Genomic DNA, 11,389 nt, shown 5'->3' on the forward strand with positions numbered 1-11,389 from the left:
GTATACATATATATATATATATATATATATATATATATACATACAGTGCTTACTTTGAGCCAGATCCTGCCGGATCCTGTTCTGAAAAATGTTAGATTTTGGATTTTTGCGTTCTGGTATTTGTTTTTAAAGATCCGGCATTAACAAGTGCATTTCTGTAATAATACCAGAAATAATACCAAATAAAGTGAAATGTAATAATGTATAAATATTATAAACACTATAATCATAGCCTAGTTACCCTCACTCCAAAACAAATCATTTCAATGTAACGGTATGCAGAACAGATCAAGAATGAAAAAAATATAAAGCTAAAGAAACCAAAACAAAGCGAAACTGAAATAGGCTAGGCTACCATTGGCCTCACGTACCTCTCTCATTCGCCACAAATCCAATGTTTCCATATTTGCAATGTATTTCAATGTTAAACTATTATTTATAACCCTTGCAAAAAGAAGTTTATTCAAGTGGGCTATTAGTATACTTCTTTTAAACTTAAAATAGGAAAGTATACTTTTAGTCTACTTTTTATGTACTTCTCAGAAATGGGCTTTATGTACTTCTCAGAAATATACTTTAAAATGACATTTAAGTATACTTGACTTATACTTAGAAAAAGTCTAAATATATTTTAGCTATAATTGTGCTCCTAGAATCCGTGTTTTCATTGTTATACTGTAGGGGGTGCTAGTACACATCTTCTGTACAGAATTTCCAAAAAACACAAGTGAAGAAGAAACCGAAACAACAGATGCTTCCACATGTAATCTAACACGATCATCATACATAAAACAGCATCAAAACTGTGTAACGTTATGGAATAAAATGTCGACCAATGAAGAGGTAATAATGACTTTCAAGCTTTGGGGTGTTGGTCGACTTTATCTACGTTTTGATTATCATTCTGAATCCAATTCATAGTCTTTTTTCAGCTTTTTGTTCAAAATGTTGTTTATTTCTTTATTTTTTATTCACGAAACTTATCCACATTCAAGTGTTTTAAAAAAGAATGCATGAAGCTAGAATAAAATGTTTTTGTTTACAAGCAGATGCCCTGTTCTTTGATGTTTATATGTTCAGATATTCATGTAACAAAATATATAAAAATTAATACCTAAATAGGGACATAGTAGTATACTTAAAGTATGATGTAAAGTTCACTTAAAGAAAACTTACGAGTATACTTGCAGTATAAAACTACTAAACTAGTAGTTTACTGAGATTATACTTCAAAGTGTACTAAAAATGCTAAGAAAGTGTTTAATTAGTAAACTATCAGTATACCTATAAGTTCACTTTTAGTATAGTTGCACTACGAGCTAAAAATTTTGATGTAAACTAGTTGTGTACTCAAAGTTTACTACTGTTATACTTAAAGTATACTTAAAAGTATACTTTTATATACTAGAAAGTGGGCAAATTTAGTCCCAAGGAGTATTGAAATAGTACACTTACAAGTATACTACTAGTACACTGATATTTGTATACTTGCTACATAAAGTATACTTAAAAATATACTTGAACTTTACTTAAGTATACTTAATAAAACAAACTTGAAGTATACTACTTTTTGGTAAGGGAATGTAGACTAGACTTTGTGCGCGTTCGCATAACGACGGGAAAAAATCATCCTCTTCATATGCGCAAAAATGCACTTGGCATAACAGCAGCTGTAGACTGGTTATGCTATGGACTCTTTAAATTGATATGTTTGGCTGACTGTATTTTATTTTGATAATGAACAGACTGCAATGGCAAGTTTGAATTGCTATAATATGTGTGTGTGTGTGTGTGTGTGTGTGTGTGTGTGTGTGTGCGCGCGGCGATCAAACAGATGACACATTAAATAGCCTAGGCCTACTCCATTTTTGGTCATACAGATAAGAGTAAGATAACCCGCAAAGTGATAATAATAATAATAATAATAATAATAATAATAATAATAATAATAAAACGAACACTAGCTTCTCTATTCTTTTTGTATTCTACCTATTTCTTTTCTTTTTATTTATTATACAATTAACTAAAGCAAAAATGGCCTCTAACACTAGCTTGCTCTATTCTTTTTCTATTCTATCTGTTTTCTTTTTATTTATTAGGCCTATATAATAAAAAAAAAACTTGCTACGTGTACTACGTTAAGCTGAGCACTTGTTATAGCACTTGCTTATCATTGCTCTTTTGTTGATTTTGATTGCTTCCATTGTCCTCATTTGTAAGTCGCTTTGGATAAAATGTTAATTTTTACTTTTATTTTACTTTTATTTTTGCACACTCGCAATAAAAAGAACGTTTGTGTCTTGTAATTAAGCAAACAAACAGGATGCGTGTTCTGTCATCTAGGTTCTTGGTTTCCTTTCCGTGAACCAGGGGCAAGTTCAAGCTCAAACCGGTGTGCAACGTTTTGCCATGGTTTCCGGGTTGAACGACATGTTTCCTGGAAACGGTGTGCAACGGGGTTTGAGATGCGTTTTCTCTTGTTTGGTGGATGTGTCAAACATGTCAGCCCAATCAGCAGCAACATGTATGTAAACCACGCGGTATTAAAGAGACAGCTCGCAAAGAGCAAGTATAACTCACAAGAGCAAGTATATTGTTTGCACATGTTTGTTTACATTAAAGGCAAAATAACTGAAATAATAAGAGCACAAGTATAGATCTGGAACTTCTTTAAGTCTGTCTAAATATCATTTAGTAATTGCAATGTCTTCTGGTCCATATTCTTTCCTTAGGAAGGTGTGCTAGACACTGATTAATGTAACATAAAAATACTATACATATTTATATATTTTGCTATTGTATTATGGAGTGACACTTTCATAAACTTTTCTATACCCCTCTGATTATATAATGGCAAATATTACAATAGCACAACAACAGTGATCAGCAATAATGATAAGCCTAATACTCACAATAAAAATAATAAGCTCATATAGATCATAACACAGTCTCGGAGGTAAGAAGTGGATTATCCTTCACCTGAAATGTTTGTCTTTTCATCCTGAAATGTGAGGCAAATGTTGGATCACAATAATTAGGAACCACAGTTTCCACAAATCCCTTCATTTGATTGGGATGCTCTCTTTTATTCTGGAGGGCAAGGACAGTGACTGTAACATCGAGCGTATTTTGTAGTATTAAACACATATTTATACCGATTTCATCAGGCTCCGAAAATTCTTCAAAAAGAAGACAAAGAATGGCCTTCTCAGCTGCCATAGATGCAACTCTTGCGTCATCAGAACAGAGTGTTCAACTCACCACCGTTTCCGTTTAAAAAACGTTTTGCACCGTTTGGTCGGGGCTGAACGCAGCTCTGTTTGCGGATCGCCGCACCTCAAATCTGTTTTATATCTGTTAATTATTTATGTCAGATAAATTTTGTATATTTATACCTTTTCTATATAGATTATGATTGTATTTTATTTTTATGGAAACAAATTTTGTTATTTTTAATGTAACTTACGTATATTTGCCTTAAATCATCCTGGCGACCCATTTTTGAGCCAGGGTTTGAAAACCTAGGCTGTATAGTGAACGATGCTCTTATAGTTGTGTCATCGCCATTTAGTGACGTCACTGAATGTTCCGGGAAAAATAAAGGTAATCCATTAATAAGTAACATTTTCTTGAAGTGGATGTAATTCATCAAGAATTGATAAAATATGCAGCGGGTTTGTCACTTGGATATAGACATGTTTTAGTTTAGTTTTTAGTTTTGAGATGATTATTTTGTGTTCTGCTTGGTTTTATAGATGCAGTCACATCACATGCAGCGAAAGAGTTCGACCTACGTAAGTTTAAAATACTGAAAAAAACAGACACTTTACGGACACTTGTTTGTTCACTCGTTTGTTCACGTTCTGTCGTTGATCTGTTCATCAGCTTATAATAGGCAGCCTTCATATGTTCTCTAATTCACAAATTAAAGTCATGATTTATAAAGGTTTGATTGTTATGCGTCATATGGATGATTTTATTTTCAGACAGGCGAAGGCGGCAAAGTCTAAGTGATCCTCCTACGAGTAAGTCAATTAAATTATAGATTATAACTCATAGGTACAATGTAAATATGACTGCATATTTTGTTCTTACATTCAGTAAACGGTTTGTTGAGGATTCACGCTGTAATGTGAAATGTAAATTATTTTACACAACCAAACCATTTCTCATTTTTATATTCAGTAATGTAAATATGAAAATGTACATTTAAATGAAAATTTTAAATGGTCAGTGTTGTGGTATTGCTGCAGATTTTTAGTGTTTCTAACTTTGCGGTATGCATTTTGTGTGTTCTAGTGAGTGATCTGAGGATTGTTCTTCTGGGGAAGAATCTATCAGAAAACAGCAGAGCCAGAAACTTAATCCTGGGAATAGATCTGCGTGAGAATGAAGAACCTACAGCTTTAGAGCAGCTCAGTGTGATGAAAATCGGTGGAATGGTGAAGGACAGACACGTCACAGTCATTAACACCCTTCATCTGCTGAGTCCTAACCTCTCAGACCATCAGATCACACAAACAGTGAGAGACTGTGTGAATCTGTCTGATCCAGGACCTCATGCATTCATACTCATACTGCAGTATAAAGACTTCACTGAGGAGGACATGGGAAGAGTGAAATATGTGCTGAAAGAATTCAGTGAGGATGCGATTAGACGCGCCATTGTTCTCACGACTGATAAAGAGACATACAGATCAATAATTAGTTCCATAATCAGCCATCCTGAACAGTTAATTGTAGGCAATGCTCTGGAGACATTCATCAGTTAATAAAGGAGTGTGGAGGAGGACATCTTCAGCTGGATGAAATAAAGCCAGAATTGCAAGCAGACATATTTAAAAGGGTTGATAAGATACTCAAGGAAAACGAGGAAGATTATCTCACATGTGACATATTTCATGATGTTGTAGGATCGTCTGTGGATGAAGAGCAGCTCAATTCAGAGGAAGAAAACAAGAAGAGCTCTCACCACAATAATGATGGAAAACAGAAAAGGAGAAGTGGTGAAGGAAGACTCTTTTGTAAGTTTTCAGAATTGCTCTTTTAATGTTGTGAAAATGAACTCAGTTTATATAGTGTGCAATTAAACATTTGTCTTTGCACAGTCTGATCAGTACTTACAGGGGTTGGACAAAATAATGTGTCAAATTACAGAATAAAGACAATTAAAAGATAAAGGAAAGATAAAAGAAATGTTGATTTTGTTCACTGCAGTCTAAACAAATGACATGAACCCTAAATTATTTTGTCCAACCACTGTGTAACTTTTACTCTGTTGACTGTGTCAAGTGTGTTGTAAAAAAAAAAAAAAAAAAAGTTGAATTAAAACTGCCATCTTTAATATTTGTTAAACTCAAACTTATAGAATTCAAACAAATCATATGACAAGGAGCTAGGAGACCAGGATTAAAAGAGGAACGGGAACAATTGTTAACTCTTTGAACAGAATGAAGAACAGAAAATAAAAGCAGCATAATGATTTAGTGCAAAAAACAAAAAGATACTTGATCCTTAACCGTTACGCTTGTGTTGTCAGAATGTCAGGATACAGCATGTGGGGACATTGTTTTATATTGCTTAGATATTTATTACATTTTTACTTGTTTACTTTTGCCCCAGCCAATTTAAGAAAGAAAAATCCAGATATTCATATTCGTCCCAACAGTAAGTTGATTAAACCATAGTAAGCTACATACAATATAACTTAACACAAGAAGTGTTAAAGGGATAGTTCAACCAAAAAGGAAAATTATGTTGTTCCAAACCCGTAAGACCTTCGTTCATCTTCAGAACACAAATTAAGATGTTTTGGATGAAATCTTTGTGATCCTGCATAGACAGCAAAACAACTACCACGTTCAAGGCCCAGAAAGGTTGTAAGGACATCGTTAAAATAGTCCACTTGACATCAGTGGTTCAACTTTAATTTTTTACAAGCAACGAGAATACTTTTTATGCACAAAGAAAACTAAAATAACAACTTTATTCAACAGTTTCTTCTCTTCCGTGTCAGTGTTCGATGCACGTTCACGACAGTACTGCGACGCATGCGGGTGCTTAAAAACCAGGCGCAAGTCGTTATTTTTGTTTTCTTTGTGCACAAAAAGTATTCTCGTAGCTTCGTAAAATTACGGTTGATCCACTAATGTCACATGGACTATTTTATAGATGTCCTTACTACCTTTCTGGGCCTTGAATGTGGTAGTTGCATTGCTGTCTATGCAGGGTCCGAAAACTCTCGGATTTCATCAAAAATATCTTAATTTGTGTTCTGAAGATGAACGAAGGTCTTATGGGTTTGGAACGACATGAGGGTGAGTAATCAATGACAGAATTTTCTTTTTTGGGTGAACTATCCCTTTAAGAAAGTGTGCTATACCAAAGCTCTTAATTTGTTTTTTCAGTGTCAGCAAATTCATCTGGAAAACAGAAGCTGAACCTGGTTCTGTGTGGAAGTAATCCAACATTTAAAGTCTCTGTGTCCAAACTTTTACGAGGGAAGAAGATAAAACCTCCAGATCAGAAAGCAAGCAGTGAAGAGTGTGTGAAGAAAGAGGAGAAGACTCACGGTCGTCTGATCAGTCTGGTGGAGCTTCCAGCTCTCAGTCGGCTCTCAGAGGAGGAAGTGATGCGTCAGACTCTCACCTGTGTGTCTCTCTGTGATCCTGGAGTTCATGTTTTCATCATTGTCATTCCTGTTGCTCCACTGACTGATGAAGAGAAAGCAGAAATAGAGAAGATCCAGAAGACTTTTTACTCCAAACAGCATTTCATGCTGCTTTTCACATCGGAGCTCAGTGTTGAAGGACTTGCGTTAGATTTTGTCAAATCCAGCACAGAATCTCAGAGGTTAATCAGTCGCTGTAGAGGTCAGTACACAGTGATGGGGTTTAATGAACCTGAAAACTCAAGACAGATCCCAGAACTGCTGGATTATATAGAGAACATGAAGACTGAACCGTATTCACTACAGACGTATGTGAAAGCTCAGGAGAACAGAGTCAGGAATGATCTAGAGGAAAAACTGAGTGAAATGAAGAGTAAAATCAAAGAGTTGGAGCAGAAAATTCAGTCAGAAGGTGAGTAAGGAGTAAGAGTAAAGTAATTACTGTCATTTACGGTCATGGAATTGGAAATTTGTTCACAAAGTAATTCCACATGCAGTGAATATGCAACTGACTATCAGTATTCACACACACATATATGTATATATATATATATATATATATATTACATGAAGTGTTGTTCTAGTGCATCTATATTCACTTATGTGTACAAAGACGCTAAATAATGCAATATTGATGTATTGAAGACATCTAAAGATATACATTTGTTTGACCAGTGTGGAACCCGAGTTTTGCCTTAAAAACTGACCCCCCCTAAAAAAAAAAACTTAAAATGATTTTAAAACTAAACCATTTTATTTGTCCACTGGAATCAACATTCAGAAGCCACATGTCGCAAATTTAAGCATTTATTAATCTCCATCCTCAGTACTGACAGTGAGTCAAATCTCACTCTTAAATCTTGTGCTTAAAAATTCATGAATGAATCATTCTTTTGAATCTGTACTTTTTAGTGAGCCAGTTGAACTTGTAAATCAAATTGGCCTAAACTGTTCATATCCTGAGTCAATTGATGCGCAAGACAGTCAATCAATAAGCTGCCCTCTTAAAGGTGCTGTATGTAAGTTTTTGACTCTACTAAAGCATAAAAATACCATAATATGTTTGCAGATATTTAAGAAACATGCTAAGTTAAAGGGTTAGTTCACCCAAAAATGAAAATTAGGCTGCGTTTTACTCACCCCTGAGGCATCCTAGGTGTACATGACTTTCTTCTTTCAGACGAATCCAGTCGGAGTTATATTAACAATTGTCTTTGATCTTTCAAGCTGTTTAATGCCACTCAGCGGGTGTTGCATTGCTTCAGTCCAAAAGAGCTTAAATAAAAATCGCCCATCCATAAAAAAAAGTATCTCACACGGCTCCGGGGGGTGAACAAAGGCCTTCTGTAGCGAATCAATGCATTTTTGTAAGAAAAATATCCATATTCAAAACATAATAATCACTTTAATGTAGCTTGCACTCACTGTTTTACAAGGAAGTAGTTCCGGGGGAATGACGTATGAGGTCGGCTTTGCGGCAGTCCGGTACTAAAATCGCACCCGGTTCCGGCTGTGCTAAAACGCCAAAAAGTGGGTAGTTCCACAATTAGTTCTGGTACTATGAAAAGGTTCCCGTGGTGCGAAAGGACCTCATGTGTAAACTTCTGCATTTTATTTCCAAAAGTTTGTATCCTGAACAGAGCTTCTTAGACCACCCAAACTTAGTAGCAGATCAACCTATCAGAATGACAGCAGACTTCTAGAAATGTTACTAGCATTTCAGAAGCTAAAAATCCCCTCTGACTTGATTCTTACCCAGCGAATAAAACTGAAAACAATCAGAGACATTGCCATATGATTTGACTGAAAAACACCAGACTCGAATCTGCAATATATGTATCAATACATGAATTCCACCAACTTAATTTTTCAGGTGCTGAAGGTGAAGCACACGATCAGGAGTGTTTGAGGATTGTGCTGATTGGGAGGACAGGAAGTGGGAAAAGTGCAACAGGAAACACTATTCTAGGAAGAAATAAGTTTCACAGCCAATTAAGACCAGATTCAGTGACGACAGTTTGTGAGAAGGGGTTTGGTCAGACTGATGGTCGATCAGTAGCTGTTGTTGATACCCCAGGTCTCTTCGACACGACACTGTCAAATGATCGAGTGGTGGAAGAAATAGTGAAATGCATTTCAATGTCGTCACCTGGACCTCATGTGTTCGTCATTGTGTTGAGTTTGGGAAGATTCACCAAAGAGTCAATGGACACTATGGATCTGATAAAGCAGATCTTTGGTCATAAAGCTGCTCAGTTCAGCATCGTTCTGTTCACTAGAGGAGATGAACTGGCTGATGAATCCATAAAAGATTATGTGAATAATTATAATTGTGCTGAACTCAAGAAACTGATCAGAGATTGTGGAAACAGATTCCTGGTCTTCAATAATAAAGAAAAACGAGACAAAACTCAAGTGATTCAACTGTTAAACATGATAGAAGAGGTGAAAAATACTAATGACGGTCGATACTTCACTAACAGCATGTTTGAGGAGTCAGAGATGTCAATTAAAAAGAGAATGGAGGAAATACTGAAAGAAAGAGAAAGAGATTGAGGCACAAAATGAGGCATTAAAAGCCAAATATGAGCTGGAAAAGAAAAACCTGATGAAGAGACTCGAGGAGGAGAAACAGAGAGCAGATGAAGAGAGAATGAAAATGGAGAATCAACTAAAAGAAAAAGAGGAAAAACTCAGAAAAGAGTTTGAAGAGAAAGAGAAAACGGAGCAGAAGAAACGAGAGATTGAAAACCAGAAACGATCAGAAGAGGAAAAACAGCAAAGAGACGAATATCATAGCAAAATCGAAAAGATGAAGCAAGAGACTGAAAACCAGAGAACACCGTATGAAAAACAGCAAAAACAAAGAGAAGAAGAAGATAGAAAGAGGGAAGAAAAATACAGACAAGATCAAGAAACGATGAAAAATGAGCAAAAACGCATTATTGCAGAATTACAGATGAATCAAGAAGAGGAAATGAAAAAGAGAGATTTGGAGGAAAAAAGGAGGAATGAAGAAGAAGAGAAAGAGAGACAAGAATGGGTGAGAAAAATAAAAGAGGCTGAAAATGACAGAAAAGGGATTCAAGAGGAAATTAAACGACAGCAGAGAGAATGGGAGGATGAAAAGAAACGACAGATGAGAGAACGCGAGGAAGAGGAAAGAAAGAGAAAAGAGAAACACGAGGAACAACTGAGAGAAAAACAAGAAGAACTGGAGAAAATGAGAAAGAGATTTGAAAGAGAGAGAGAAGAAGAGCGACAGAAGATCGAGGAGGAGAGACAGAAACAGAGAAGAGAGAGAGAAGAAAAGGAGAGAGAATATAAAGACAAAAAAAACGAAATGGACAGACATTATGAAAGACTGGAACGAGAGAGAAAAGAGGAGTGGGAGAGAAGAAAACGAGATGATGATGAGAGACGAGAGGAAGAGAGTAAGAGATGGGAGAAAATGCATGATGATCTGAAACGAGAGCAAGAAGATGAGATCAAGAGAAGAGAAAAGGAGGAGAAGGAGAGGAAAGAAAGAGAAGAGAAAGTGCGAGACGAAATAAAAAAGGAATATGAAGAGAAAATAAAAGTCATAAAGAAGAAACATGAGGCTGAAGCCAGAAAACAAGCAGAAGAACTGAATGATTTCAGAGAGAGAAAAGAGCAGCACGTTCAGGAGCTCAGTGAGATGCTGGAAGAACGTCAGAAACAACAGGAATTACTGGAGAAACTCTATCAGCACCTGCAGGAGCAGAAAGGAGCTGAAATAAAGGAGCTGCAACAAGAAGTTGAAAAACTGAAAATTAAAACAAGCGGCTGTGTCATTCTGTGATTGTTTTCAAGGCATAAATACGAGTGTCAAACAACAATATGAATGCCTTATGTTTCATTTTCTGTTTCATGCATACTTATATATAAATATTTAAAGGGGTCATGTGATGTTGCTAAAAAGAACATTATTTTGTGTATTTGGTGTAATGAAATGTGTTTATGCGGTTTAAAGTTAAAAAACACATTATTTTCCACATACTGTACATTATTGTTTCTCCTCTATGCCCCGCCTTTCTGAAACGCGTAGATTTTTACAAAGCTCATCGGTCTGAAAAGCAAGGTGTGCTGTGATTGGCCAGCTATCTAGTGCATTGTGATTGGCCGAATACTTCAAGCGTGTGACGGAAATGTTACGCCCCTCACCATACTGTGATGCCGTGTGTCCAGGCTGGAGCGACGAGTTGTGATGGGAAGTTCGGATCATTTTACCGACTCGGACATTTGAGTTTCGTTCAGCAAAATTAACGAATCCTTTTTCGAGTCATTTTGTTCATTTTAGCAAAATATAATGAAAATGTTACGTGTTACTTCCCTAACATGTCTACTACTTACGCAAACGTTGATCACACTACAAACAATACAAACGTGCTATAAGAAACAGAAAAGATTAATTCATTGTTTACCTGGGTCTTCAGTCTATGATTAGCTCACCTCACTTCGGGTTTGAGTCGTTTGTTCATCACGTGACAGACCCATAAGCTTAACCTATGCAGTCTGAGCCGGAAAGAGAATTGATTAGTTCATCTCTCGAGTCTTCAGGTTTTTCGAGTCGTTCGTTCATCATGTGACAGCCCCATAAGCTTAACCAATGCAGTCTGAGCCGGAAAGATAATTGATTAGTTCATCTCTCGAGTCTTCGGGTTTGAGTCGTTCGTTCATCACGTGACAGCCCCATAA

The 11,389-nt window shown here is 36.1% G+C and overlaps 1 pseudogene; it reads left to right on the forward strand.

The window, feature by feature from the left end:
- Window positions 1-10,493, forward strand: part of LOC107571947 (GTPase IMAP family member 8-like) — an 11,028-nt pseudogene extending 535 nt beyond the window's left edge.
- The last annotated feature ends 896 nt before the right edge of the window (window positions 10,494-11,389 follow it).

This window comes from Sinocyclocheilus grahami, unplaced genomic scaffold, assembly GCF_001515645.1.
Source record: "Sinocyclocheilus grahami isolate Dianchi unplaced genomic scaffold, SAMN03320097.WGS_v1.1 scaffold1673.1, whole genome shotgun sequence".
In the NCBI taxonomy this organism is placed as follows: domain Eukaryota; kingdom Metazoa; phylum Chordata; class Actinopteri; order Cypriniformes; family Cyprinidae; genus Sinocyclocheilus; species Sinocyclocheilus grahami.